The 26,148-nt window shown below is 43.7% G+C and overlaps 1 long non-coding RNA gene across 49 annotated transcripts in view; it reads right to left on the bottom strand.

The window, feature by feature from the left end:
* The window catches only part of LOC307181137, a 3,028,377-nt gene that overhangs the window by 2,787,630 nt on the left and 214,599 nt on the right, over positions 1-26,148 (bottom strand). For 2 of the 49 annotated variants that reach the window (XR_013825946.1, XR_013825968.1), the window contains 2 exons: positions 17,937-18,014; positions 5,302-5,387 (listed from right to left, as the gene is read on the bottom strand). The exons of 46 other annotated variants lie outside the window; for them this stretch is intronic. This is a non-coding gene — a long non-coding RNA (uncharacterized lncRNA). The remainder of the gene's footprint in view (positions 1-5,301; positions 5,388-17,936; positions 18,015-26,148) is intronic. One more of the 49 variants, XR_013825971.1, reaches the window with a different exon arrangement.

The following is a 26,148-nucleotide window of genomic DNA, read 5'->3' as shown; positions in this document are numbered from 1 at the left end:
AGGCTGCCAAGAGGACTTGAAAGCGGTGCAGAATTGCAGGAAACCGATTTCAGGAGGTAGACTGGAATTGCATTGAAAGCATAGGAAAAGAGGCAGAACGTCCACAATGATGCACTTGGCCAAAAAGGACGTATGCGTTTTTTCCTGAATATATTCAGGAAAAAACGCATATGCCCTTTTTGGCCAACCAAGCAAGCTTGCAAAGGAAATCTGCACTACAATGAAGTCTCACTTCCCCCCGCTCAAAAGGGCCATCTGAAAAAAGTGTAAAATCCAGAAAGGCAACAGGCCATTGAGAACTGGGAGCCTTGTTATGCTGATGGGCGGGATGTAAATTGCCAACAGACACTTGGGAGAAATGTATGGTGTTTCCTGAAACATCTAAAAATCAGAGCAACAGAGCCTAGGGCACTTCCACTTATGGACCTATAGCTTAGGGAAATTAAAATAAAAAAGACACAGCCACCCCAAAGTTTGGAACGGCTCTGTTTACAAGAACCTCGTTTACAGTACAAGTTCAACATCGCAGAAAGTGAAAAATGGATAAAGAAGTTGTGGTATTCACTTACAAAGCAATATCACTCAGCAATGAAATCTATGTCATCAGGCACTTAGCAGCACAATGAGTGGATTCAGGTATGAAGATTCTAACTGAAATAAGTCACACAGAAAAAGAAACATCATAAGATATCAGTAATACACGGAATGGAAACTTGGCTACACAGGAACTGAATTACAGAACAGAACAGGGTCTCAAATTTAGAAAATTAACTTATGCCTGCTTAAGGGGAAAGGTGAGTTGGGGTGCTGCATAAAACCAGAGATTGAAATGAGCACAGATAAAGTTCCTTAAGCCAAATATGGAATAGAAAAGAGCTACTCCTTGCTCAACGAAATGGACTCAACACCGCATATTAAACGCCTAAGAATGTACCTGACTAGTAAGTATCTTAAAACCTATGGATTGCTATGTCTCCGAAGGAGAATCAAGCATGTGTACAGGGGCATAAACGCAGCAGTGATAGGATTGGAGAGGTTCGGTGAGCAAATGAAGACCCTTTGAAGTCATATTGCATGGTACCCATTCCACGGGTTTCAACTACCCAGGTTTTAGGTATTCTTCCTTCAGCTAAAACATGCATGTGGAACCTAGAGTATGATCAACCATGTGATCGGGAGAAGTGTTCAATATGTCTCAGTTTTCCTCCCCTGGTACTCGGGTGCAACATTCCAGACGCTTTACTAACACTCTCCCCACTTGGAGAGTCAGCGCCTTTAACCTCCTGTTTGGCCCAGTTTGCAATTTCTGCGGAAGATGAACAGGAATAGCGAGAACCAATGAGAGGCTAGCTGGAGGTGTCTGGACGGGCAAATTTAACTCTCATTTCCCACCAGGAAGAGGAAATAACCAAAGGCTCAGCGTGCCGTACCGGAACCAGATTAGGGCCTGAAGCCATCCTGCGGTGTTGCGGCCAGCTCACAAGAAAGCGAGTTGAAGAAAGGAGCTCAGGGGCACTGTAATTCACAAACCTGCAGAGTTATAAATGACAGCTATCGTCCAAAAATAGACTGAAGTAAGGCTGCCAAGAGGACTTGAAAGCGGGGCAGAATTGCAGGAAACCGATTTCAGGAGGTAGACTGGAATTGCATTGAAAGCATAGGAAAAGAGGCAGAACGTCCACAATGATGCACTTGGCCAAAAAGGGCGTATGCGTTTTTTCCTGAATATATTCAGGAAAAAACGCATACGCCCTTTTTGGCCAACCAAGCAAGCTTGCAAAGGAAATCTGCACTACAATGAAGTCTCACTTCCCCCCGGTCAAAAGGGCCATCTGAAAAAAGTGTAAAATCCAGAAAGGCAGGACAGGCCATGGAGAACTGGGAGCCTTGTTATGCTGATGGGCGGGATGTAAATTGCGAACAGACACTCGGGAGAAGTGTATGGTGTTTCCTGAAACATCTAAAAAACAAAGCAACAGAGCCTAGGGCACTTCCACTTATGGTCCTATAGCTTAGGGAAATTAAAATCAAAAAGACACAGCCACCCCAAAGTTTGGAACGGCTCTGTTTACAAGAAACTCGTTTACAGTACAAGTTCAACATCGCAGAAAGTGAAAAATGGATAAAGAAGTTGTGGTATTTACTTACAAAGCAATATCACTCAGCAATGAAATCTGTGTCATCAGGCCCTTAGCAGCACAATGAGTGGATTCAGGTATGATGATTCTAACTGAAATAAGTCACACAGAAAAAGAAACATCATAAGATATCACTAATACACGGAATGTAAACTTGGCTACACAGGAACTGCATTCCAAAACAGAACAGGGTCTCAAATTTAGAAAACCAACTTATGCTTGCTTAAGGGGAAAGGTGAGTTGGGGTGCTGCATAAAACCAGAGATTGAAATGAGCACAGATAAAGTTCCTTAAGCCAAATATGGAATAGACAAGAGCTACTCCTTGCTCAACGAAATGGACTCAAAACCCCATATTAAACGCCTAAGAATGTACCTGACTAGTAAGTATCTTAAAACCTATGGATTGCTATGTCTCCGAAAGAGAATCAAGCGTGTGTATAGGGGCATAAACGCAGCAGTAATAGGATTGGAGAGGTTCGGTGAGCAAATGAAGACCCTTTGAAGTCATATTGCATGGTACCCATTCCACGGGTTTCAACTCTCCAGTTTTAAGGTATTCTTCCTTCAGCTAAAACATGCATGTGGAACCCAGAGTATGATCAACCATGTGAACGGGAGACGTGTTCAAATATGTCTCAGTTTTCCTCCCCTGGTACTCGGGTGCAACATTCCAGACGCTTTCCTAACACTCTCCCGACTTGGAGAGTCAGTCCCTTTAACCTCCTGTTTGGCCCAGTTTGCGATTTCTGCGGAAGATGAACAGGAATAGCGAGAACCAATGAGAGGCTAGCTGGAGGTGTCTGGACGGGCAAATTTAACTCTCATTTCCCACCAGGAAGAGGAATTAACCAAAGGCTCATCATGCCGTGCCAGAAGCAGATTAGGGACTGAAGGCATCCTGCGGTGTTGCGGCCAGGTCACAAGAAAGCGAGTTGAAGAAAGGAGCTCAGGGGCACTGTAATTCACAAACCTGCAGAGTTATAAATGACAGCTATCGTCCAAAAATAGACTGAAGTAAGGCTGCCAAGAGGACTTGAAAGCGGGGCAGAATTGCAGGAAACCGATTTCAGGAGGTAGACTGGAATTGCATTGAAAGCATAGGAAAAGAGGCAGAACGTCCACAATGATGCACTTGGCCAAAAAGGGCGTATGCGTTTTTTCCTGAATATATTCAGGAAAAAACGCATACGCCCTTTTTGGCCAACCAAGCAAGCTTGCAAAGGAAATCTGCACTACAATGAAGTCTCACTTCCCCCCGGTCAAAAGGGCCATCTGAAAAAAGTGTAAAATCCAGAAAGGCAGGACAGGCCATGGAGAACTGGGAGCCTTGTTATGCTGATGGGCGGGATGTAAATTGCCAAGAACCACTTGGGAGAAGTGTATGGTGTTTCCTGAAACAACTAAAAAACAAAGCAACAGAGCCTAGGGCACTTCCACTTATGGTCCTATAGCTTAGGGAAATTAAAATAAAAAAGACACAGCCACCCCAAAGTTTGGAACGGCTCTGTTTACAAGAACCTCGTTTACAGTACAAGTTCAACATCGCAGAAAGTGAAAAATGGATAAAGAAGTTGTGGTATTTACTTACAAAGCAATATCACTCAGCAATGAAATCTGTGTCATCAGGCCCTTAGCAGCACAATGAGTGGATTCAGGTATGATGATTCTAACTGAAATAAGTCACACAGAAAAAGAAACATCATAAGATATCAGTAATACAAGGAATGTAAACTTGGCTACACAGGAACTGAATTACAGAACAGAACAGGGTCTCAAATTTAGAAAACTAACTTATGCCTGCTTAAGGGGAAAGGTGAGTTGGGGTGCTGCATAAAACCAGAGATTGAAATGAGCACAGATAAAGTTCCTTAAGCCAAATATGGAATAGACAAGAGCTACTCCTTGCTCAACGAAATGGACTCAACACCGCATATTAAACGCCTAAGAATGTACCTGACTAGTAAGTATCTTAAAACCTATACATTGCTACGTCTCCGAAAGAGAATCAAGCATGTGTACAGGGGCATAAACGCAGCAGTGATAGGATTTGAGAGGTTCGTGAGCAAATGAAGACCCTTTGAAGTCATATTGCATGGTACCCATTACACGGGTTTCAAATACCCAGGTTTAAGGTATTCTTCCTTCAGATAAAACATGCATGTGGAACCTAGAGTATGATCAACCATGTGATTGGGAGACGTGTTCAAATATGTCTCAGTTTTCGTACCCTGGTACTCGGGTGCAACATTCCAGACGCTTTACTAACACTCTCCCGACTTGGAGAGTCAGTCCCTTTCACCTCCTGTTTGGCCCAGTTTGCAATTTCTGCGGAAGATGAACAGGAATAGCGAGAACCAATGAGAGACTAGCTGGAGGTGTCTGGACGGGCAAATTTAACTCTCATTTCCCACCAGGAAGAGGAATTAACCAAAGGCTCAGCATGCCGGGCCGGAACCAGATTAGGGCCTGAAGCCATCCTGCGGTGTTGCGGCCAGGTCACAAGAAAGCGAGTTGAAGAAAGGAGCTCAGGGGCACTGTAATTCACAAAACTGCAGAGTTATAAATGACAGCTATCGTCCAAAAATAGACTGAAGTAAGGCTGCCAAGAGGACTTGAAAGCAGGGCAGAATTGCAGGAAACCGATTTCAGGAGGTAGACTGGAATTGCATTGAAAGCATAGGAAAAGAGGCAGAACGTCCACAATGATGCACTTGGCCAAAAAGGGCGTATGCGTTTCTTCCTGAATATATTCAGGAAAAAGCGCATACGCCCTTTTTGGCCAACCAAGCAAGCTTGCAAAGGAAATCTGCACTACAATGAAGTCTCACTTCCCCCCGGTCAAAAGGGCCATCTGAAAAAAGTGTAAAATGCAGAAAGGCAACAGGCCATTGAGAACTGGGAGCCTTGTTATGCTGATGGGCGGGATGTAAATTGCCAACAGACACTCAGGAGAAGTGTATGGTGTTTCCTGAAACATCTAAAAAACAAAGCAACAGAGCCTTGGGCACTTCCACTTATGGTCCTATAGCTTAGGGAAATTAAAATCAAAAAGACACAGCCACCCCAAAGTTTGGGACGCCTCCGTTTACAAGAAACTCGTTTACCGTACAAGTTCAATATCACAGAAAGTGAAAAATGGATAAAGAACTTGTGGTACTTACGTACAATGCAGTATTACTCGGCAATGAAATCTATGTCATCAGGCCCGTAGCAGCATAATGAGTGGATTCAGGTACGATGATTCTAACTGAAATAAGTCACACAGAAAAAGAAACATCATAAGATATCACTAATACACGGAATGTAAACTTGGCTACACAGGAACTGCATTCCAAAACAGAACAGGGTCTCAAATTTAGAAAACCAACTTATGTTTGCTTAAGGGGAAAGGTGAGTTGGGGTGCTGCATAAAACCAGAGATTGAAATGAGCACAGATAAAGTTCCTTAAGCCAAATATGGAATAGACAAGAGCTACTCCTTGCTCAACGAAATGGACTCAACACCCCATATTAAACGCCTAAGAATGTACCTGACTAGTAAGTATCTTAAAACCTATGGATTGCTATGTCTCCAAAAGAGAATCAAGCATGTGTACAGGGGCATAAACGCAGCAGTGATAGGATTGGAGAGGTTCGGTGAGCAAATGAAGACCCTTTGAAGTCATATTGCATGGTACCCATTACACGGGTCTCAACTCTCCAGGTTAAGGTATTCTTCCTTCAGCTAAAACATGCATGTGGAACCCAGAGTATGATCAACCATGTGAACGGGAGACGTGTTCAAATATGTTTCAGTTTTCCTCCCCTGGTACTCGGGTGCAACATTCCAGACGCTTTACTAACACTCTCCCCACTTGGAGAGTCAGTCCCTTTAACCTCCTGTTTGGCCCAGTTTGCAATTTCTGCGGAAGATGAACAGGAATAGCGAGAACCAATGAGAGGCTAGCTGGAGGTGTCTGGACGGGCAAATTTAACTCTCATTTCCCACCAGGAAGAGGAATTAACCAAAGGCTCAGCATGCCGGGCCGGAACCAGATTAGGGCCTGAAGCCATCCTGCGGTGTTGCGGCCAGGTCACAAGAAAGCGAGTTGAAGAAAGGAGCTCAGGGGCACTGTAATTCACAAACATGCAGAGTTATAAATGACAGCTATCGTCCAAAAATAGACTGAAGTAAGGCTGCCAAGAGGACTTGAAAGCAGGGCAGAATTGCAGGAAACCGATTTCAGGAGGTAGACTGGAATTGCATTGAAAGCATAGGAAAAGAGGCAGAACGTCCACAGTGATGCACTTGGCCAAAAAGTGCGTATGCGTTTTTTCCTGAATATATTCAGGAAAAAAAGCATACGCCCTTTTTGGCCAACCAAGCAAGCTTGCAAAGGAAATCTGCACTACAATGAAGTCTCACTTCCCCCCGGTCAAAAGGGCCATCTGAAAAAAGTGTAAAATCCAGAAAGGCAACAGGCCATTGAGAACTGGGCGCCTTGTTATGCTGATGGGCGGGATGTAAATTGCCAACAGACACTGGGGAGAAGTGTATGGTGTTTCCTGAAATATCTAAAAAACAAAGCAACCGAGCCTAGGGCACTTCCACTTATGGTTCTATAGCTTAGGGAAATTAAAATCAAAAAGACACAGCCACCCCAAAGTTTGGGACGCCTCCGTTTACAAGAACCTCGTTTACCGTACAAGTTCAATATCACAGAAAGTGAAAAATGGATAAAGAACTTGTGGTACTTACGTACAATGCAGTATCACTCAGCAATGAAATCTATGTCATCAGGCCCGTAGCAGCATAATGAGTGGATTCAGGTACGATGATTCTAACTGAAATAAGTCACACAGAAAAAGAAACATCATAAGATATCACTAATACACGGAATGTAAACTTGGCTACACAGGAACTGCATTCCAAAACAGAACAGGGTCTCAAATTTAGAAAACCAACTTATGCTTGCTTAAGGGTAAAGGTGAGTTGGGGTGCTGCATAAAACCAGAGATCGAAATGAGCACAGATAAAGTTCCTTAAGCCAAATATGGAATAGACAAGAGCTACTCCTTGCTCAACGAAATGGACTCAACACCCCATATTAAACGCCTAAGAATGTACCTGACTAGTAAGTATCTTAAAACCTATGGATTGCTATGTCTCCAAAAGAGAATCAAGCATGTGTACAGGGGCATAAACGCAGCAGTGATAGGATTGGAGAGGTTCGGTGAGCAAATGAAGACCCTTTGAAGTCATATTGCATGGTACCCATTACACGGGTCTCAACTCTCCAGGTTTAAGGTATTCTTCCTTCAGCTAAAACATGCCTGTGGAACCCAGAGTATGATCAACCATGTGAACGGGAGACGTGTTCAAATATGTCTCAGTTTTCCTCCCCTGGTACTCGGGTGCAACATTCCAGACGCTTTACTAACACTCTCCCCAGTAGGAGAGTCAGCGCCTTTAACCTCCTGTTTGGCCCAGTTTGCAATTTCTGCGGAAGATGAACAGGAATAGGGAGAACCAATGAGAGACTAGCTGGAGGTGTCTGGACGGGCAAATTTAACTCTCATTTCCCACCAGGAAGAGGAAATAACCAATGACTCAGCGTGCCGTTCCGGTACCAGATTAGGGCCTGAAGCCATCCTGCGGTGTTGCGGCCAGGTCACAAGAAAGCGAGTTGAAGAAAGGAGCTCAGGGGCACTGTAATTCACAAACCTGCAGAGTTATAAATGATAGCTATCGTCCAAAAATATACTGAAGTAAGGCTGTCAAGAGGACTTGAAAGCGGGGCAGAATTGCAGGAAACCGATTTCAGGAGGTAGACTGGAATTGCATTGAAAGCATAGGAAAAGAGGCAGAACGTCCACAATGATGCACTTGGCCAAAAAGGGCGTATGCGTTTTTTCCTGAATATATTCAGGAAAAAACGCATACGCCCTTTTTGGCCAACCAAGCAAGCTTGCAAAGGAAATCTGCACTACAATGAAGTCTCACAACCCCCCGGTCAAAAGGGGCCTCTGAAAAAAGTGTAAAATCCAGAAAGGCAGGACAGGCCATGGAGACCTGGGAGCCTTGTTTTGCTGAAGGGCGGGATGTAAATTGCCAACAGACACTCGGGAGAAGTGTATGGTGTTTCCTGAAACATCTAAAAAACAAAGCAACAGAGCCTAGGGCACTTCCGCTTATGGTCCTATAGCTTAGGGAAATTAAAATCAAAAAGACACAGCCACCCCAAAGTTTGGAACGGCTCTGTTTACAAGAACCTCGTTTACAGTACAAGTTCAACATCGCAGAAAGTGAAAAATGGATAAAGAAGTTGTGGTATTTACTTACAAAGCAATATCACTAAGCAATGAAATCTATGTCATCAGGACCTTAGCAGCACAATGAGTGGATTCAGGTATGATGATTCTAACTGAAATAAGTCACACAGAAAAAGAAACATCATAAGATATCAGTAAGACACAGAATGTAAACTTGGCTACACAGGAACTGAATTACAGAACAGAACAGGGTCTCAAATTTAGAAAAGCAACTTATGCTTGCTTAAGGGTAAAGGTGAGTTGGGGTGCTGCATAAAACCAGAGATCGAAATGAGCACAGATAAAGTTCCTTAAGCCAAATATGGAATAGACAAGAGCTACTCCTTGCTCAACGAAATGGACTCAACACCGCATACTAAACGCCTAAGAATGTACCTGACTAGTAAGTATCTTAAAACCTATGGATTGCTATGTCTCCGAAAGAGAATCAAGCATGTGTACAGGGGCATAAACGCAGCAGTGATAGGATAGGAGAGAGTCGGTGAGGAAGTGAAGACCCTTTGAAGTCATATTGCATGGTACCCATTACACGGGTTTCAACTACCCAGGTTTAAGGTATTCTTCCTTCAGCTAAAACATGCATGTGGAACCTAGAGTATGATCAAGCATGTGATCGGGAGACGTGTTCTAATATGTCTCAGTTTTCGTACCCTGGTACTCGGGTGCAACATTCCAGACGCTTTACTTACACTCTCCTGACTTGGAGAGTCAGTCCCTTTAACCTCCTGTTTGGCCCAGTTTGCAATTTCTGCGGAAGATGAACAGGAATAGGGAGAACCAATGAGAGACTAGGTGGAGGTGTCTGGGCGGGCAAATTTAACTCTCACTTCCCACCAGGAAGAGGAAATAACCAAAGGCTCAGCATGCCGTGCCGGAACCAGATTAGGGCCTGAAGCCATCCTGCGGTGTTGCGGCCAGCTCAAAAGAAAGCGAGTTGAAGAAAGGAGCTCAGGGGCACTGTAATTCACAAACCTGCAGAGTTATAAATGACAGCTATCGTCCAAAAATATACTGAAGTAAGGCTGCCAAGAGGACTTGAAAGCGGGGCAGAATTGCAGGAAACCCATTTCAGGAGGTAGACTGGAATTGCATTGAAAGCATAGGAAAAGAGGCAGAACGTCCACAATGATGCACTTGGCCGAAAAGGGCGTATGCGTTTTTTCCTGAATATATTCAGGAAAAAACGCATACGCCCTTTTTGGCCAACCAAGCAAGCTTGCAAAGGAAATCTGCACTACAATGAAGTCTCACATCCCCCCAGTCAAAAGGGCCATCTGAAAAAAGTGTAAAATCCAGAAAGGCAGGACAGGCCATGGAGAACTGGGAGCCGTGTTATGCTGATGGGCGGGATGTAAATTGCCAACAGACACTCGGGAGAAGTGTATGGTGTTTCCTGAAACATCTAAAAAACAAAGCAACAGAGCCTAGGGCACTTCCACTTACGGTCCTATAGCTTAGGGAAATTCAATTCAATAAGACACAGCCACCCCAAAGTTTGGGACGCCTCTGTTTACAAGAACCTCGTTTACAGTACAAGCTCAACATCGCAGAAAGTGAAAAATGGATAAAAAAGTTGTGGTATTTACTTACAAAGCAATATCACTCAGCAATGAAATCTATGTCATCAGGCCCTTAGCAGCACAATGAGTGGATTCAGGTACGATGATTCTAACTGAAATAAGTAACACAGAAAAAGAAACATCATAAGATATCAGTAATACACAGAATGTAAACTTGGCTACACAGGAACTGAATTACAAAACAGAACAGGGTCTCAAATTAAAAAACCAACTAATGCTTGCTTAAGGGAAAAGGTGACTTTGGGTGCTGCATAAAACCAGAGATTGAAATGAGCACAGATAAAGTTCCTTAAGCCAAATATGGAATAGACAAGAGCTACTCCTTGCTCGATGAAATGGACTCAACACCGCATATTAAACGCCTACGAATGTACCTGACTAGTAATTATCTTAAAACCTATGGATTGCTATATCTCCGAAAGGGAATCAAGCATGTGTACAGGGACATAAACGCAGCATTGATAGGATTGGAGAGGTTCGGTGAGCAAATGAAGACCCTTTGAAGTCATATTGCATGGTACCCATTCCACGGGTTTCAACTACCCAGGTTTAAGGTATTCTTCCTTCAGCTAAAACATGCATGTGGAACCTAGAGTATGATCAACCATGTGATCGGGAGACGTGTTCAAATATGTCTCAGTTTTCGTACCTGGAACTCGGGTGCAACATTCCAGACGCTTTACTAACACTCTCCCGACTTGGAGAGTCAGACCCTTTAACTTCCTGTTTGGCCCAGTTTGCAATTTCTGCGGAAGATGAACAGGAATAGAGAGAACCAATGACAGACTAGCTGGAGGTGTCTGGACGGGCCAATTTAACTCTCATTTCCCACCAGGAAGAGGAAATAACCAAAGGCTCAGCGTGCCGTGCCGGAACCAGATTAGGGCCTGGAGCCATCCTGCGGTGTTGCGGCCAGGTCACAAGAAAGCGAGTTGAAGAAAGGAGCTCAGGGGCACTGTAATTCACAAACCTGCAGTGTTATAAATGACAGCTATCTTACAAAAATATACTGAAGTAAGGCTGCCAAGAGGACTTGAAAGCGGGGCAGAATTGCAGGAAACCGATTTCAGGAGATAGACTGGAATTGCATTGAAAGCATAGGAAAAGAGGCAGAACGTCCACAATGATGCACTTGGCCAAAAAGGGCGTATGCGTTTTTTCCTGAATATATTCAGGAAAAAACGCATACGCCCTTTTTGGCCAACCAAGCAAACTTGCAAAGGAAATCTGCACTACAATGAAGTCTCATTTCCCCCGGTCAAAAGGGCCATTTGAAAAAAGTGTAAAATCCAGAAAGGCAGGACGGACCATGGAGAACTGGGAGCCTTGTTATGCTGATGGGCGGGAAGTAAATTGCCAACAGAAACTCCGGAGAAGTGTATGGTGTTTCCTGAAACATCTAAAAAACAAAGCAACAGAGCCTAGGGCACTTCCACTTATTGTCCTATAGCTTAGGGAAATGAAAATCAAAAAGACACCGCCACCCAAAAGTTTGGGACGCCTCTGTTTACAAGAACCTCTTTTACCGTACAAGTTCAATATCACAGAAAGTGAAAAATGGTTAAAGAACTTGTGATACTTACGTACAATGCAGTATCACTCAGCAATGAAATCTATGTCATCAGGCCCGTAGCAGCATAATGAGTGGATTCAGGTACGATGATTCTAACTGAAATAAGTCACACAGAAAAAGAAACATCATAAGATATCACTAATACACGGAATGTAAACTTGGCTACACAGGAACTGAATTCCAAAACAGAACAGAGTCTCAAATTTAGAAAACCAACTTCTGCTTGCTTAAGGGGAAAGGTGAGTTGGGGTGCTGCATAAAACCAGAGATTGAAATGAGCACAGATAAAGTTCCTTAAGCCAAATATGGAATAGACAAGAGCTACTCCTTGCTCAACGAAATGGACTCAACACCCCATATTAAACGCCTAAGAGTGTACCTGACTAGTAAGTATCTTAAAACCTATGGATTGCTATGTCTCCAAAAGAGAATCAAGCATGTGTACAGGGGCATAAACGCAGCAGTGATAGGATTGTAGCTGCTCGGTGAGCAAATGCAGACCCTTTGAAGTCATATTGCATGGTACCCATTCCACGGGTCTCCACTCTCCAGGTTTAAGGTATTCTTCCTTCAGCTAAAACATGCATGTGGATCCCAGAGTATGATCAACCGTGTGAATGGGAGATTTGTTCAAATATGTCTCAGTTTTCCTCCCCTGGTACTCGGGTGCAACATTCCAGACGCTTTACTAACACTCTCCCCACTTGGAGAGTCAGCGCCTTTAACCTTCTGTTTGGCCCAGTTTGCAATTTCTGCGGAAGATGAACAGGAATAGGGAGAACCAATGAGAGACTAGCTGGAGGTGTCTGGACGGGCCAATTTAACTCTCATTTCCCACCAGGAAGAGGAAATAACCAAAGGCTCAGCGTGCCGTGCCGGAACCAGATTAGGGACTGAAGCCATCCTGCGGTGTTGCGGCCAGCTCCAAAGAAAGCGAGTTGAAGAAAGGAGCTCGGGGCACTGTAATTCACCAACCTGCAGAGTTATAAATGACAGCTATCGTCCAAAAATATACTGAAGTAAGGCTGCCAAGAGGACTTGAAAGCGGGGCAGAATTGCAGGAAACCGATTTCAGGAGGTAGACTGGAATTGCATTGAAAGCATAGGAAAAGAGGCAGAACGTCCACAATGATGCACTTGGCCAAAAATGGCGTATGTGTTTTTTCCTGAATATATTCAGGAAAAAACGCATACGCCCTTTTTGGCCAACCAAGCAAACTTGCAAAGGAAATCTGCACTACAATGAAGTCTCACTTCCCCCCGGTCAAAAGGGCCATCTGAAAAAAGTGTAAAATCCAGAAAGGCAGGACAGGCCATGGAGAACTGGGAGCCTTGTTATGCTGAAGGGCGGGATGTAAATTGCCAACAGACACTCGGGAGAAGTGTATGGTGTTTCCTGAAACATCTAAAAAACAAAGCAAAGAGCCTAGGGCACTTCCACTTATGGTCCTATAGCTTAGGGAAATTAAAATCAAAAAGACACAGCCACCCCAAAGTTTGGGACGCCTCTGTTTACAAGAACCTCGTTTACCGTACAAGTTCAATATCACAGAAAGTGAAAAATGGATAAAGAACTTGTGGTACTTACGTACAATGCAGTATCACTCAGCAATGAAATCTATGTCATCAGGCCCGTAGCAGCATAATGAGTGGATTCAGGTACGATGATTCTAACTGAAATAAGTCACACAGAAAAGGAAACATCATAAGGTATCACTAATACACGAAATATAAACTTGGCTACACAGGAACTGAATTCCAAAACAGAACAGGGTCTCAAATTTAGAAAACCAACTTATGCTTGCTTAAGGGGAAAGGTGAGTTGGGGTACTGCATAAAACCAGAGACTGAAATGAGCACAGATAAAGTTCCTTAAGCCAAATATGGAATAGACAAGAGCTACTCCTTGCTCAACGAAATGGACTCAACACCGCATATTAAACGCCTAAGAATGTACCTGACTAGTAAGAATCTTAAAACCTATGGAATGCTATGTCTCCAAAAGAGAATCAAGCGTGTGTACAGGGATGGAAACGCAGCAGTGATACGATTGGAGAGGTTCGGTGAGCAAATGAAGACCCTTTGAAGTCATATTGCATGGTACCCATTCCACGGGTCTCAACTCTCCAGGTTTAAGGTATTCTTCCTTCAGCTAAAACATGCATGTGGAACCCAGAGTATGATCAACCGTGTGAACGGGAGACGTGTTCAAATATGTCTCAGTTTTCCTCCCCTGGAACTCGGGTGCAACATTCCAGACGCTTTACTAACACTCTCCCCACTTGGAGAGTCAGCGCCTTTAACCTCCTGTTTGGCCCAGTTTGCAATTTCTGCGGAAGATGAACAGGAGTAGGGAGACCAATGAGAGACTAGTTGGAGGTGTCTGGACGCGCAAATTTAACTCTCATTTCCCACTAGGAAGAGGAAATAAACAAAGGCTCAGCGTGCCGTGCCGGAACCAGATTAGGGCCTGAAGCCATCCTGCGGTGTTGATGCCAGCTCAAAAGAAAGCGAGTTGAAGAAGGGAGCTCAAGGGCACTGTAATTCACAAACCTGCAGAGTTATAAATGACAGCTATCGTCCAAAAATATACTGAAGTAAGGCTGCCAAGAGGACTTGAAAGCGGGGCAGAATTGCAGGAAACCGATTTCAGGAGGTAGACTGGAATTGCATTGAAAGCATAGGAAAAGAGGCAGAACGTCCACAATGATGCACTTGGCCAAAAAGGGCATATGCGTTTTTTCCTGAATATATTCAGGAAGAAATGCATGTGCCCTTTTTGGCCAACCAAGCAAGCTTGCAAAGGAAATCTGCACTACAATGAAGTCTCACTTCCCCCTGGTCAAAAGGGCCATCTGAAAAAAGTGTAAAATCCAGAAAGGCAGGAAAGGCCATGGAGAACTGGGAGCCTTGTTATGCTGATGGGCGGGATGTAAATTGCCAACAGACACTCGGGAGAAGTGTATGGTGTTTCCTGAAACATCTAAAAAACAAAGCAACAGAGCCTAGGGCACTTCCACTTATGGTCCTATAGATTAGAGGAATTAAAATCAAAAAGACACAGCCACCCGAAAGTTTGGGACGCCTCTGTTTACAAGAACCTCGTTTACAGTACAAGTTCAACATCGCAGAATGTGAAAAATGGATAAAGAAGTTGTGGTATTTACTTACAAAGCAATATCACTCAGCAATGAAATCTATGTCATCAGGCCCTTAGCAGCACAATGAGTGGATTCAGGTATGATGATTCTAACTGAAATAAGTCACACAGAAAAAGAAACATCATAAGATATCAGTAATACACGGAATATAAACTTGGCTACACAGGAACTGAATTACAGAACAAAACAGGGTCTCAAATTTAGAAAACCAACTTATGTTTGCTTAAGGGTAAAAGTCAATTGGGGTGCTGCATAAAACCAGAGATTGAAATGAGCACAGATAAAGTTCCTTAAGCCAAATATGGAATAGACAAGAGCTACTCCTTGCTCAACGAAATGGACTCAACACCCCATATTAAACGCCTAAGAATGTACCTGACTAGTAAGTATCTTAAAACCGATGGATTGCTATGTCTCCGAAAGAGAATCAAGCATGTGTACAGGGGCATAAACGCAGCTGTGATAGGACTGGAGAGGTTCGGTGAGAAAATGAAGACCCCTTGAAGTCATATTGCGTGGTACCCATTCCACGGGTCTCAACTCTCCAGGTTTAAGGTATTCTTCCTTCAGCTAAAACATGCATGTGGAACCTAGAGTATCATCAACCATGTGATCGGGAGACGTGTTCAAATATGTCTCAGTTTTCGTACCCTGGTACTCGGGTGCAACATTCCAGACGCTTTACTAACACTCTCCCGACTTGGAGAGTCTGTCCCTTTAACCTCCTGTTTGGCCCAGTTTGCAATTTCTGCAGAAGATGAACAGGAATAGCGAGAACCAATGAGAGACTACCTGGAGGTGTCTGGACGGGCAAATTTAACTCTCATTTCCCACCAGGAAGAGGAAATAACCAAAGGCTCAGCGTGCCATGCCAGAACCAGATTTGGGCCTGAAGCCATCCTGTGGTGTTGCGGCCAGGTCACAAGAAAGCGAGTTGAAGAAAGGAGCTCTAGGGCACTGTAATTCACAAACCTGCAGAGTTATAAATGACAGCTATCGTCCAAAAATATACTGAAGTAAGTCTGCCAAGCGGACTTGAAAGCGGGGCAGAATTGCAGGAAACCGATTTCAGGAGGTAGACTGGAATTGCATTGAAAGCATAGGAAAAGAGGCAGAACGTCCACAATGATGCACTTGGCCAAAAAGGGCGTATGCGTTTTTTCCTGAATATATTCAGGGAAAAACGCATACGCCCTTTTTGGCCAACCAAGCAAACTTGCAAAGGAAATCCGCACTACAATGAAGTCTCACTTCCACCCGGTCAAAAGGGCCATCTGAAAAAAGTGTAAAATCCAGAAAGGCAGGACAGGCCATGGAGAACTGGGAGCCTTGTTATGCTGATGGGCGGGATGTAAATTGCCAACAGACACTCAGTAGAAGTGTATGGTGTTTCCTGAAACATCTAAAAAACAAAGCAACAGAGCCTAGGGCACTTTCACTTAAGGTCCTATAGCATAGGGAAATTAAAATCAAAAAGACACAGCCACCCCAAAGTTTGGAACGGCTCTGTGTACAAGAACCTCGTATACAGTACAAGTTCAACATCGCAGAAAGTGAAAAATGGATAAAGAAGTTGTGGTATTTACTTACAAAGCAATATCACTCAGCAATGAAATCTATGTCATCAGGCCCGTAGCAGCACAATGAGTGGATTCAGGTATGATGATTCTAACTGAAATAAGTCACACAGAAAAAGAAACATCTTAAGATATCAGTAATACACGGAATGTAAACTTGGCTACACAGGAACTGAATTACGGAACAGAACAGGGTCTCAAATATAGAAAACCAACTTATGTTTGCTTAAGGGTAAAGGTGAGTTGGCGTGCTGCATAAAACCAGAGATTGAAATGAGCACAGATAAAGTTCCTTAAGCCAAATATGGAATAGACAAGAGCTACTCCTTGCTGAATGAAATGGACTCAACACCGCATATTAAACGCCTAAGAATTTACCTGACTAGTAAGTATCTTAAAACCTATGGATTGCTATGTCTCCGAAAGAGAATCAAGCTTGTGTACAGGGGCATAAACGCAGCAGTGATAGGATTGGAGAGGTTCGGTGAGCAAATGAAGACCCTTTGAACTCATATTGCGTGGTACCCATTTCACGGGTTTCAACTACCCAGGTTTAAGGTATTCTTCCTTCAGCTAAAACATGCATGTGGAACCTAGAGTATGATCAACCATGTGATCGGGAGATGTGTTCAAATATGTCTCAGTTTTCGTACCTTGGTACTCGGGTGCAACATGCCAAACACTTTACTGACACTCTCCCGACTTGGAGAGTCAGTCCCTTTAACCTCCTGTTTGGCCCAGTTTGCAATTTCTGCGGAAGATGAACAGGAATAGCAAGAACCAATGAGAGACTAGCTGGAGGTGTCTGGACGGGCAAATTTAACTCTCATTTCCCACCAGGAAGAGGAAATAACCAAAGGCTCAGCGTGCCGTGCCGGAACCAGATTAGGGCCTGGAGCCATCCTGCGGTGTTGCGGCCAGGTCACAAGAAAGCGAGTTGAAGAAAGGAGCTCAGGGGCACTGTAATTCACAAACCTGCAGAGTTATAAATGACAGCTATCTTCCAAGAATATACTGAAGTAAGGCTGCCAAGAGGACTTGAAAGCGGGGCAGAATTGCAGGAAACCGATTTCAGAAGGTAGACTGGAATTGCATTGAGAGCATAGGAAAAGAGGCAGAACGTCCACAATGATGCACTTAGCCAAAAAGGGCATATGCGTTTTTTCCTGAATATATTCAGGAAAAAACGCATACGCCCTTTTTGGCCAACCAAGCAAGCTTGCAAAGGAAATCTGCACTACAATGAAGTCTCACTTCCCCCCGGTCAAAAGGGCCATCTGAAAAAAGTGTAAAATCCAGAAAGGCAGGAAAGGCCATGGAGAACTGGGAGCCTTGTTATGCTGATGGGCGGGATGTAAATTCCCAACAGACACTGGGGAGAAGTGTATGGTGTTTACTGAAACATCTATTCAACAAAGCAACAGAGCCTAGGGCACTTCCACTTATGGTCCTATAGCTTAGGGAATTTAAAATCAAAAAGACACAGCCACCCCAAAGTTTGGAACGGCTCTGTTTACAAGAACCTCGTTTACCATACAAGTTCAATATCACAGAAAGTGAAAAATGGATAAAGAACTTGTGGTACTTACGTACAATGCAGTATCACTCAGCAATGAAATCTATGTCATTAGGCCCGTAGCTGTATAATGAATGGATTCAGGTATGATGATTCTAACTGAAATAAGTCACACAAAAAAAGAAACATCATAAGATATCACTAATACACGGAATGTAAACTTGGCTACACAGGAACTGAATTCCAAAACAGAACAGGGTCTCAAATTTAGAAAACCAACTTCTGCTTGCTTAAGGGGAAAGGTGAGATGGGGTGCTGCATAAAACCAGAGATTGAAATGAGCACAGATAAAGTTCCTTAAGCCAAATATGGAATAGACAAAAGCTACTCCTTGCTCAACGAAATGGACTCAACACCCCATATAAAACGCCTAGGAATGTACCTGACTAGTAAGTATCTTAAAACCTATGGATTGCTAGGTCTCCAAAAGAGAATCAAGCGTGTGAACAGGGGCATAAATGCAGCAGTGATAGGATTGGAGAGGTTCGGTGAGCAAATGAAGACCCTTTGAAGTCATATTGCATGGTACCCATTCCACGGGTCTCAACTCTCCAGGTTTAAGGTATTCTTCCTTCAGCTAAAACATGCATGTGGAACCCAGAGTATGATCAACCATGTGAACGGAAGACGTGTGCAAATATGTCTCAGTTTTCCTCCCCTGGTACTCGGGTGCAACATTCCAGATGCTTTACTAACACTCTCCCCACTTGGAGAGTCAGCGCCTTTAACCTCCTGTTTGGCCCAGTTTGCAATTTCTGCGGAAGATGAACAGGAATAGGGAGAACCAATGAGAGACTAGCTGGAGGTGTCTGGACGGGCAAATTTAACTCTCATTTCCCACCAGGAAGGAGAAATAACCAAAGGCTCAGCATGCCATGCGGGAACCAGTTTAGGGCCTGAAGCAATACTGCGGTGTTGTGGCCAGCTCAAAAGAAAGCGAGTTGAAGAAAGGATCTCAGGGGCATTGTAATTCACAAACCAGCAGAGTTATAAATGACAGCTATCGTCCAAAAATATACTGAAGTAAGGCTGCCAAGAGGACTTGAAAGCGGGGCAGAATTGCAGGAAACCGATTTCAGGAGGTAGACTGGAATTGCATTGAAAGCATAGGAAAAGAGGCAGAACGTCCACAATGATGCACTTGGCCAACAAGGGCGTATGCGTTTTTTCCTGAATATATTCAGGAAAAAACGCATACGCCCTTTTTGGCCAACCAAGCAAGCTTGCAAAGGAAATCTGCACTACAATGAAGTCTCACTTCCCCCCGGTCAAAAGGGCCATCTGAAAAAAGTGTAAAATCCAGAAAGGCAGGACAGGCCATGGAGAACTGGGAGCCTTGTTATGCTGAAGGGCGGGATGTAAATTGACAACAGACACTCGGGAGAAGTGTATGGTGTTTCCTGAAACATCTAAAAAACAAAGCAACAGAGCCTAGGGCACTTCCACTTATGGTCCTATAGCTTAGGGAAATTAAAATCAAAAAGACACAGCCACCCCAAAGTTTGGAACGGCTCTGTTTACAAGAACCTCGTTTACAGTACAAGTTCAACATCACAGAAAGTGAAAAATGGATAAAGAAGTTGTGGCATTTACTTACAAAGCAATATCACTCAGCAATGAAATCTATTTCATCAGGCCCTTAGCAGCACAATGAGTGGATTCAGGTACGATGATTCTAACTGAAATAAGTCACACAGAAACAGAAACATCATAAGATATCAGTAATACACGGAATGTAAACTTGGCTACACAGGAACTGAATTGCAGAACAGAACAGGGTCTCAAATTTAGAAAACCAACTTATGCTTGCTTAATGGGAAAGGTGAGTTGGGGTGCTGCATAAAACCAGAGATTGAAATGAGCACAGATAAAGTTCCTTAAGCCAAATATGGAATAGACAAGAGCTACTCCTTGCTCAATGAAATGGACTCAACACCGCATATTAAACGCCTAAGAATGTACCTGACTAGTAAGTATCTTAAAACCTAGGGATTGCTATGTCTCCGAAAGAGAATCAAGCATGTGTACAGGGGCATAAACGCAGCAGTGATAGGATTGGAGAGGTTCGGTGAGCAAATGAAGACCCTTTGAAGTCATATTGCATGGTACCCATTCCACGGGTTTCAACTACCCAGGTTTAAGGTATTCTTCCTTCAGCTAAAACATGCATGTGGAACCCAGAGTATGATAAACCATGTGAACGGGAGACGTGTTCAAATATGTCTCAGTTTTCCTCCCCTGGTACTCGGGTGCAACATTCCAGACGCTTTACTAACACTCTCCCGACTTGGAGAGTCAGTCCCTTTAACCTCCTGTTTGGCCCAGTTTGCAATTTCTGTGGAAGATGAACAGGAATAGCGAGAACCAATGAGAGACTAGCTGGAGGTGTCTGAACGGGCAAATTTATCTCTCATTTCCCACCAGGAGGAGGAATTAACCAAAGGCTCAGCGTGCCGTGCCGGAACCAGATTAGGGCCTGAAGACATCCTGCGGTGTTGCGGCCAGGTCACAAGAAAGCGAGTTGAAGAAAGGAGCTCAGGGGCACTGTAATTCACAAACCTGCAGAGTTATAAATGACAGCTATCGTCCAAAAATAGACTGAAGTAAGGCTGCCAAGAGGACTTGAAAGCGGGGCAGAATTGCAGGAAACCGATTTCAGGAGGTAGACTGGAATTGCATTGAAAGCATAGGAAAAGAGGCAGAACGTCCACAATGATGCACTTGGCCAAAAAGGGCGTATGCGTTTTTTCCTGAATATATTCAGGAAAAAACGCATACGCCCTTTTTGGCCAACCAAGCAAGCTTGCAAAGGAAATCTGCACTACAATGAAGTCTCACTTCCCCCCGGTCAAAAGGGCCATCTGAAAAAAGTGTAAAATCCAGAAAGGCAGGACAGGCCATGGAGAACTGGGAGCCTTGTTATGCTGATGGGCGGGATGTAAATTGCCAACAACCACTCGGGAGAAGTGTATGGTGTTTCCTGAAACATCTAAAAAACAAAGCAACAGAGCCTAGGGCACTTCCACTTATGGTCCTATAGCTTAGGGAGTTTAAAATCAAAAAGACACAGCCACCCCAAAGTTTGGAATGGCTCTGTTTACAAGAAGCTCGTTTACAGTACAAGTTCAACATCGCAGAAAGTGAAAAATGGATAAAGAAGTTGTGGTATTTACTTACAAAGCAATATCACTCAGCAATGAAATCTGTGTCATCAGGCCCTTAGCAGCACAATGAGTGGATTCAGGTATGATGATTCTAACTGAAATAAGTCACACAGAAAAAGAAACATCATAAGATATCAGTAATACACGGAATGTAAACTTGGCTACACAGGAACTGAATTACAGAACAGAACAGGGTCTCAAATTTAGAAAACCAACTTATGCTTGCTTAAGGGGAAAGGTGAGTTGGGGTGCTGCATAAAACCAGAGATTGAAATGAGCACAGATAAATTTCCTTAAGCCAAATATGGAATAGACAAGAGCTACTCCTTGCTCAATGAAATGGACTCAACACCGCATATTAAACGCCTAAGAATGTACCTGACTAGTAAGTATCTTAAAACCTATGGATTGCTATGTCTCCGAAAGAGAATCAAGCATGTGTACAGGGGCATAAACGCAGCAGTGATAGGATTGGAGAGGTTCGGTGAGCAAATGAAGACCCTTTGAAGTCATATTGCATGGTACCCATTCCAGGGGTTTCAACTACCCAGGTTTTAGGTATTCTTCCTTCAGCTAAAACATGCATGTGGAACCCAAGTATTATCAACCATGTGAACGGGAGACGTGTTCAAATATGTCTCAGTTTTCGTACCCTGGTACTCGGGTGCAACATTCCAGACGCTTTACTAACACTCTCCCCACTTGGAAAGTCAGCGCCTTTAACCTCCTGTTTGGCCCAGTTTGCAATTTCTGTGGAAGATGAACAGGAATAGCGAGAACCAATGAGAGGCTAGCTGGAGGTGTCTGGACGGGCAAATTTAACTCTCATTTCCCACCAGGAAGAGGAAATAACCAAAGGCTCAGCGTGCCGTGCCGGAACCAGATTAGGGCCTGAAGCCATCCTGCGGTGTTGCGGCCAGCTCAAAAGAAAGCGAGTTGAAGAAAGCAGCTCAGGGGCACTGTAATTCACAAACCTGCAGAGTTATAAATGACAGCTATCGTCCAAAAATATACTGAAGTAAGGCTGCCAAGAGGACTTGAAAGCGGGGCAGAATTGCAGGAAACCGATTTCAGGAGGTAGACTGGAATTGCATTGAAAGCATAGGAAAAGAGGCCGAACGTCCACAATGATGCACTTGGCCAAAAAGGGCGTATGCGTTTTTTCCTGAATATATTCAGGAAAAAACGCATACGCCCTTTTTGGCCAACCAAGCAAGCTTGCAAAGGAAATCTGCACTACAATGAAGTCTCACTTCCCCCCGGTCAAAAGGGCCATCTGAAAAAAGTGTAAAATCCAGAAAGGCAGGACAGGCCATGGAGAACTGGGAGCCTTGTTATGCTGATGGGCGGGATGTAAATTGCCAACAAACACTCCGGAGAAGTGTATGGTGTTTCCTGAAACATCTAAAAAACAAAGCAACAGAGCCTAGGGCACTTCCACTTATGGTCCTATAGATTAGGGAATTTAAAATCAAAAAGACACAGCCACCCCAAAGTTTGGAACGGCTCTGTTTACAAGAACCTCGTTTACAGTACAAGTTCAACATCGCAGAAAGTGAAAAATGGATAAAGAAGTTGTGGTATTTACTTACAAAGCAATATCACTCAGCAATGAAATCTGTGTCATCAGGCCCTTAGCAGCACAATGAGTGGATTCAGGTATGATGATTCTAACTGAAATAAGTCACACAGAAAAAGAAACATCATAAGATATCAGTAATACACGGAATGTAAACTTGGCTACACAGGAACTGAATTACAGAACAGAACAGGGTCTCAAATTTAGAAAACCAACTTATGCTTGCTTAAGGGGAAAGGTGAGTTGGGGTGCTGCATAAAACCAGAGATTGAAATGAGCACAGATAAATTTCCTTAAGCCAAATATGGAATAGACAAGAGCTACTCCTTGCTCAATGAAATGGACTCAACACCGCATATTAAACGCCTAAGAATGTACCTGACTAGTAAGTATCTTAAAACCTATGGATTGCTATGTCTCCGAAAGAGAATCAAGCATGTGTACAGGGGCATAAACGCAGCAGTGATAGGATTGGAGAGGTTCGGTGAGCAAATGAAGACCCTTTGAAGTCATATTGCATGGTACCCATTCCACGGGTTTCAACTACCCAGGTTTTAGGTATTCTTCCTTCAGCTAAAACATGCATGTGGAACCCAAGTATTATCAACCATGTGAACGGGAGACGTGTTCAAATATGTCTCAGTTTTCGTACCCTGGTACTCGGGTGCAACATTCCAGACGCTTTACTAACACTCTCCCCACTTGGAAAGTCAGCGCCTTTAACCTCCTGTTTGGCCCAGTTTGCAATTTCTGTGGAAGATGAACAGGAATAGCGAGAACCAATGAGAGGCTAGCTGGAGGTGTCTGGACGGGCAAATTTAACTCTCATTTCCCACCAGGAAGAGGAAATAACCAAAGGCTCAGCGTGCCGTGCCGGAACCAGATTAGGGCCTGAAGCCATCCAGCGGTGTTGCGGCCAGCTCACAAGAAAGCGAGTTGAAGAAACGAGCTCAGGGGCACTGTAATTCACAAACCTGCAGAGTTATAAATGACAGCTATCGTCCAAAAATAGACTGAAGTAAGGCTGCCAAGAGGACTTGAAAGCGGGGCAGAATTGCAGGAAACCAATTTCAGGAGGTAGACTGGAATTGCATTGAAAGCATAGGAAAGGAGGCAGAACGTACACAATGATGCACTTGGCCAAAAAGGGCGTATGCGTTTTTTCCTGAATATATTCAGGAAAAAACGCATACGCCCTGTTCCACCAACCAAGCAAGCTTGCAAAGGAAATCTGCACTACAATGAAGTCTCACTTCCCCCGGTCAAAAGGGCCATCTGAAAAAAGTGTAAAATCCAGAAAGGCAGGACAGGCCATGGAGAACTGGGAGCCTTGTTATGCTGATGGGCGGGATGTAAATTGCCAACAGACACTCGGGAGAAGTGTATGGTGTTTCCTGAAACATCTAAAAAACAAAGCAACAGAGCCTAGGGCACTTCCACTTATGGTCCTATAGCTTAGGGAAATTAAAATCAAAAAGACACAGCCACCCCAAAGTTTGGAACGGCTCTGTTTACAAGAACCTCGTTTACAGTACAAGTTCAACATCGCAGAAAGTGAAAAATGGATAAAGAAATTGTGGTACTTATGTACAATGCAGTATCACTCAGCAATGAAATCTATTTCATCAGGCCCGTAGCAGCATAATGAGTGGATTAAGGTACGATGATTCTAACTGAAATAAGTCACACAGAAAAAGAAACATCATAAGATATCACTAATACACGGAATGTAAACTTGGCTACACAAGAACTGCATTCCAAAACAGAACAGGGTCTCAAATTTAGAAAACCAACTTATGCTTGCTTAAGGGGAAAGGTGAGTTGGGGTGCTGCATAAAACCAGAGATTGAAATGAGCACAGATAAAGTTCCTTAAGCCAAATATGGAATAGACAAGAGCTACTCCTTGCTCAACGAAATGGACTCAAAACCCCATATTAAACGCCTAAGAATGTACCTGACTAGTAAGTATCTTAAAACCTATGGATTGCTATGTCTCCAAAAGAGAATCAAGCGTGTGTACAGGGACATAAACGCAGCAGTGATAGGATTGGAGAGGTTCGGTGAGCAAATGAAGACCCTTTGAAGTCATATTGCATGGTACCCATTCCACGGGTCTTAACTCTCCAGGTTTAAGGTATTCTTCCTTCAGCTAAAAAATGCATGTGGAACCCAGAGTATGATCAACCATGTGATCGGGAGACGTGTTCAAATATGTCTCAGTTTTCCTCCCCTGGTACTCGGGTGCAACATTCCAGACGCTTTACTAACACTCTCCCGACTTGGAGAGTCATCGCCTTTAACCTCCTGTTTGGCCCAGTTTGCAATTTCTGCGGAAGATGAACAGGAATAACGAGAACCAATGAGAGGCTAGCTGGAGGTGTCTGGACGGGCAAATTTAACTCTCATTTCCCACCAGGAAGAGGAATTAACCAAAGTCTCAGCGTGCCGGGCCGGAACCAGATTAGGGCCTGAAGCCATCCTGCGGTGTTGCGGCCAGGTCACAAGAAAGCGAGTTGAAGAAAGTAGCTCAGGGGCACTGTAATTCACAAACCTGCAGAGTTATAAATGACAGCTATCGTCCAAAAATAGACTGAAGTAAGGCTGCCAAGAGGACTTGAAAGCGGGGCAGAATTGCAGGAAACCAATTTCAGGAGGTAGACTGGAATTGCATTGAAAGCATAGGAAGAGGCAGAACGTCCACAATGATGCACTTGGCCAAAAAGGGCGTATGCGTTTTTTCCTGAATATATTCAGGAAAAAACGTATATGCCCTTTTTGGCCAAACAAGCAAGCTTGCAAAGGAAATCTGCACTACAATGAAGTCTCACTTCCCTCCGGTCAAAAGGGCCATCTGAAAAAAGTGTAAAATCCAGAAAGGCAGGACAGGCCATGGAGAACTGGGAGCCTAGTTATGCTGATGGGCGGGATGTAAATTGCCAAGAACCACTTGGGAGAAGTGTATGGTGTTTCCTGAAACATCTAAAAAACAAAGCAACAGAACCTAGGGCACTTCCACTTATGGTCCTATAGCTTAGGGAAATTAAAATGAAAAAGACACAGCCACCCCAAAGTTTGGAACGGCTCTGTTTACAAGAACCTCGTTTACAGTACAAGTTCAACATCGCAGAAAGTGAAAAATGGATAAAGAAGTTGTGGTATTTACTTACAAAGCAATATCACTCAGCAATGAAATCTGTGTCATCAGGCCCTTAGCAGCACAATGAGTGGATTCAGGTATGATGATTCTAACTGAAATAAGTCACACAGAAAAAGAAACATCATAAGATATCACTAATACACGGAATGTAAACTTGGCTACACAGGAACTGCATTCCAAAACAGAACAGGGTCTCAAATTTAGAAAACCAACTTATGCTTGCTTAAGGGGAAAGGTGAGTTGGGGTGCTGCATAAAACCAGAGATTGAAATGAGCACAGATAAAGTTCCTTAAGCCAAATATGGAATAGACAAGAGCTACTCCTTG

This window comes from Stenella coeruleoalba (genome assembly GCF_951394435.1).
Source record: "Stenella coeruleoalba genome assembly, contig: scaffold_39, whole genome shotgun sequence".
In the NCBI taxonomy this organism is placed as follows: domain Eukaryota; kingdom Metazoa; phylum Chordata; class Mammalia; order Artiodactyla; family Delphinidae; genus Stenella; species Stenella coeruleoalba.
The sequence above is the reverse complement of the archived record's forward strand: the minus strand, read 5'-3'. Positions and strand labels throughout refer to the sequence as shown.